The sequence below is a fragment of the Quercus suber genome, unplaced genomic scaffold (genome assembly GCF_002906115.3).
Source record: "Quercus suber isolate HL8 unplaced genomic scaffold, Cork oak 2.0 scaffold_27, whole genome shotgun sequence".
Lineage (NCBI taxonomy): Eukaryota > Viridiplantae > Streptophyta > Magnoliopsida > Fagales > Fagaceae > Quercus > Quercus suber.
The window spans coordinates 1,962,395-1,967,758 of record NW_027069492.1 but is presented as its reverse complement, the minus strand read 5'-3'; the positions used below and the strand labels follow the sequence as shown (position 1 = coordinate 1,967,758).

At 29.5% G+C, this 5,364-nt stretch overlaps 1 long non-coding RNA gene across 2 annotated transcripts; it reads right to left on the bottom strand.

Annotated features, from left to right (window-relative positions):
* Nucleotides 1-226: 226 nt before the first annotated feature.
* Nucleotides 227-5,358, bottom strand: LOC112036500 (uncharacterized). Of its 2 annotated transcripts, none has more exons than XR_010627194.1 (3): nucleotides 4,446-5,358; nucleotides 2,692-2,762; nucleotides 227-458 (listed from the first exon to the last, which is right to left on the bottom strand). It is a non-coding gene; the product is annotated as an uncharacterized LOC112036500 (long non-coding RNA). The 2 variants fall into 2 exon arrangements; XR_010627193.1 differs by lacking the exon at nucleotides 4,446-5,358 and adding an exon at nucleotides 3,450-4,408.
* Nucleotides 5,359-5,364: the final 6 nt, after the last annotated feature.

Sequence of the window (5,364 nt, the reverse complement as noted above, 5' to 3'; positions counted from 1 at the left end):
ATTTTTTTTTAATAAGCTTTGGGTTTATAGAGATAAAACATAGCCTTAATTCACAGCACATACTTCAAAAACATTTTGTTTTTTTTTACTCTTCAATTTCCAATGACAATTGCTCAGTTGGTTTCCCATGTTAATATGTCAAGATTATCAAAACAATTTCAAATTGTTGCATTTTGGATCTAAATGAAATGGATAGAGTTAGAATCAATCGATAAATAAATAAACAAAACCACTAATAAGATTTTAGATAAAAAAAAAATATGAAACTATTCTCACAAAATCTAGTTATATATTACAATGTCCTTAATAAAAAATAAAATAAATTTCCAGCAAACATACAGAAAATAAAATAATAGATGCAAGAAAATGTTGTTTGCAAGGGACTAAACTAAATGTTGTGGTGGGCATTTATTACAAAGCGATTTGTTGGGAATTTTCTTCCATTTAGTTCTCTATACCTGCAAATAAAAATACAGCTTAAATAAAATAAAATATTTTCATACAAATATAATTGCAAGGTCCCAATGATACTTGAAAAAGAAAAAAAAAAACCACACACAAAATAGAAAGGAGGAAACCAAATAATTAAAACACTAATAAAATAAAAGAGAAATAGACATTCCCTCACTTCCCCGCTCTTTGTCTGTACTGATTTTAATTTAAGTTGATCACAGACATCATCAACTAATTTGCCACCAACAACAATTGTTTCAAAGGAGAACCCAATCTGGATTTCTTTGAAATTATTTTTAGCATCACCACTAATCAGCTAATATCAGTCAGTTACTTTCAAACTAACTAAATTCATACATGCATTAAAGAATTAAACTTAGCATGAAAACATCGTAAACTCAAAAATCAATGTGTATATAAATAATCTCAAGGAAAATACTTGTGAACTAAACTATCTCTTAATTAGGACACACACACAATTCAAAGATTCTAATGGATGTTGACGGAAGGGCCACAGTGATGTGGTGGGTGCAATACACGAGGGATCTAAATTGCTAGTATTAATAGTCAATAGACAGATTTAGAAGCAACCCCAAACATAGAGTGTTGTGTATTTTATCCTAAAAAGTTTGGAGTGGTTTTGCAATGTTTCTAGTCAGATGATCAATTTTAACAAATCTGCAGTGTTTTTCCTGAGCAGCGTAAAGAATCTGTTTTAGCTCTTTTTAAGGTTAAAGAAGCTAATACAATTGTTTTCCAAAAGAGAGAATGGGGCTGGGTTGCAGGAAAATGGGACATTTGAACAAAGAATTATTAGCTAAAATTTTTTGAAGAGTTGCTTTGAATCAAAATTGTTTGTTATTTAAGGTGTTGCAGGACAAAAATTGTAGAAAAAAATAATATATTCAGTGTTAGGATGAGATGTTTTGCTTTTTGGGTTGGAAAGGTATACTCTATTGTAGAAATTCAGTTTTGATTGAGGCTAAGTGGTGTGTAGGGGATGGTAAATCTATCCCAGTTAATCACCCGGCTTGGTTTATCATGAAAGAGGGGGTGGATGGTCTTAGTTCTTTTGTGCATTTTGTAGCAGATCTGATTGATCAAGGTGGATTTTGCTGGAAGACCTTTTTCATTAAGTCCCTTGACCATCCTTCAGTGGTAGATAAGATTTTAAGATTGCCTCTGTCCAATGGGAATCTTAAGAATAAGGTCACTTAACCACACTCACAGTCTGGGATTTATTTTGTGAAGAAAGAGTATCATCAATATAAAGCACAAAAGCTTAGATGATCAATTGAGTTCTGCTTATTCTGTCAGTTAGAAACTTAGGACCAGGTTATGAAAGCTGAAATTTCCTTTCGAATGCTTGGTCTTTTCTTTTGGAAGTTAGTACACAATGCTTTACTTGTTAAAGAAAAGTTGGTGAAAAGACAAATTATATCTTCCACGTGTACTTTGTGGTGAGAATGAAGTGATTGCAAACCACTTGTTTTTATCTTGTTCTATTGCTAGAGCAGTTTGGTTTGCTTGTGAATGTGGTGTCAGACTTGATTTGTTGCAACCATAGTCAACTGGATTTTGAGTAGAACATTGTATTAACGCTTTTTATGAGGATGGCTCTGTTAACTCCTTGTTTATGGCTGTGGTGGTTGGGAGTTCTGTGGTCTGTGTGGTTTTCCAAGAACAAAGTTGCTTTTGAAGGTAAAATATGGAAGGGCGTGGATGGTTTGTTGTTCAGATGATGATGCTAAAGTGCAGGTGTTCTTCTAAAAGAAATAAAATTGACTGGCTTTGTTTTCGAGTGCAAGGATAGGTTGGTGAGAAGTATGCTGCTTGGATGTTATAGTCAAGCATCAACAACCAAGAAAGAAAGAATGCCACTTTTTAAGCTCCAAAAAAAAAAAAAAAAAGACAACAACAACAACACAGACACACACTCATGTTTAGAAAATGACCAACTTGGCACCAACACATGATCTAGAAAAAATGATAATTGAAATCGGATAAGTTATAACTAATGTAGCAAAAACTCTGGTAAATGATCCCTTAATATGCAGTAACACAGTGTTTAACAAAATCTTCACTCTAAACTTCAGATTTGGCTAATAAAATCAATCTGTAAAGAAAAAAGCTTGCTAAAATATGCAAATCAGAGCCAATTCAAACACAAATATGCTAAATGGACAAAATATAATATGAAGTATGAGATAAGTAGAAGAGAAATCAGATTTTTCTAACCTATCAGTTTGTTCCAGCAACTCTTCTTGGAGATTACCCAAGTGTTGTAATTGGCAAAGAACTCAACAAATCTGTAATTTCAATAGAATTATAGGATCAGAATTAAGCTTTCGGATTTGACTATTAAAAACAAGGGTGACACTCCCATCATCAATACAAAAGGCAAAGATGATAAATTAGGTTCACAAAATTCTATGAAATAAAATTCTTGGTAAATTAACCTAAGTAACTAAATAGAATAGACTGACAATAACATAAGAGAAGACAGAATTTTTTAAAACAATGTCATGGAGACTTGGAAATCAGTCATAGGCAGATTGACACCAACAAAAACAATATTTCCAAACTTCCTCCTCTTAGCATCTAGCATTATAGAACCTCCATTGACAATCTCTTTTAGAGTTTTAGTTGTTCCACCAAGTTCGAAAACAAACTCCAAATATAATCTATGGTCATTTAAAAAAGTAAAGAAAAATCATCTAGCAATTTTAAGAAAAAAATTATCTGCTATTGATGATTAAAATATTAAGTTCCAGCAAATAATTCTTATTAAAACCCATAAAATTCAGAGTTCTAGATTAAAACAACCAAATTTTGTGTTTATCAGCAACTAATATAATATTGAGTAAATGGCAAACATTACAAAATTATTTAGATTACAGTTTTTTTTCTTCTTCCTCTTCCAAAAGAGCCTAGAAGTTTACAAAGTAAATTATAAATGTATCATCTCTATCTCAAACACACATTTTTTTTTATACCTTGACATATCTGGGTCTCACTTGCATACCATTCCACTCAAGTTCCTTCATTCATGATTAGCCATCTTTGTAAGTTATATAAACAGATTTTGCAAATTAACAAAGCAAAACTCACAAACATAATAACAAATGATGCTAAAATACATTCATAACTGATTGTGCATGATGTGTGGAGAACAACCCAAATACTTCATCTTAACAAAATAAGAAACTTCATCTTTCTCTGAATTAGAAGGTGAAATCCAAAATCAAAACAACCCAAATATGCAAAATCGAGTCCCATCCAAAATATCCAAAACAAAACTATTCCTAACCAAAAAACCTAACTCATAACCAATTGAACCATAATACCCATATGTAAATCATAATTAACGCCTAAATTTCAAAAATAAAAAACTAAACATAACTCTGTCTTTACCTTTCAACAGCAACCATCATATAAGGATTGAAGATAAAAGAAAGAAGGAAAAAAAAAAAAAATGAAATGGAATTTAGAGAATGAAATTGAAACGCTTGATGTTTTAAAGTCACAACCTTTTGCGTTTTCTTATTTTGTTAAGATTAGAAAAAAAAAAAAAAAAAAAAAAAAAAAAAAAAAAAAAAAAAAAAAAAAAAAAAAAAAAAAAAAAAAAAAAAATAAAAAAAAAAAAAAAAAAAAAAAAAAAAAAAAAAAAAAAAAAAAAAAAAAAAAAACCCAATCCCTAATTTAACTCGAATACCCCAAACTAAAGCATTCTTACGCAAATTCCTTCATCAAAATCAAATTTAATCCAAACACCTAAACAGATATAATCCGACCAAAATAACCAAATCTAAATAACAATTAATCAATAAATTTAACAATGAGAAAAAAAACGATAGGTTATGTGTAGCTTATATGTAAATCTAAATCTAAACCAATCCAATCAAGAAATTCAAACCTAAATTATATTCAATTCCCAGATTTGAAAATGAAAAAGAAAAAAACAAAAACAAAAACGAAAACAATAACTTTACCAGTTATGGGAAACGGACGGTGGTCTATCTTTGTAGTCTGTATCGCGAGTTTTTTTTTTTTTTTTTCCCTCTTTCTCCATCTCTGTATCGCAAGGTTTTTTTGGGAGCATTGCAAGTCATTTAATTGTATTTTAACCGGTTATTTTTTATTTATATATGGAGAAACTATCAAACGGCGTTTTAACGTGAAACAGTATAATTTATTGCTTTTTAATTGTGAATGTGACATAATTTTAGATGGACATTTTTCTTACATGATAGCAACTCTTTAATTGTAGGAAAATGATTTTTGTTATTATATATAGTATATATGATATGATATTGATTGATTTTATGAGAAATAAAAAAAAGCTATAAAAAAAATATTAGTTGTTTTTTCCTTTTTCAATAAAATTTTTTTAAAATATTTACAAAGCAATGCTCATAGAGCATCTGTTATCGTTTTCCACTAGTCGTTAACCCGTGCGATGCACGTGATAGTTAAATAAAATTGAGTTAAAAATGAAGGAAAATAAATAATTTAGTTCAAAATAAAGGTTCAACTAAAAAATTGGTAAAAAATACAATTAGTTTTTACTTTCTTTGAAAGTGAGGACAATGAAAATGATATCAAAGACATTAAATTCACAATTACATTAAATTTAAAGAACAAAGACATTTGTTTCACAACATTATATTAAATGATTAAAGCCTTTAAAATGAGTGAGGAAGACACAAACTTTTGCAGACCAAGAACAGAGAGTAATTAGGTAGAATTGTAAAGTAACGCTTTCTTTCATATGCAAAATATCATCCAAAATATAAAGTGTTGAAAATATCATCCAAAGTATAAAGTGTCTAATGGAACCATAGAACATGAAAATATATGCTCACTAAGATACAAATAGCTTAATTAAATTTATGACTAATCAACAACAGC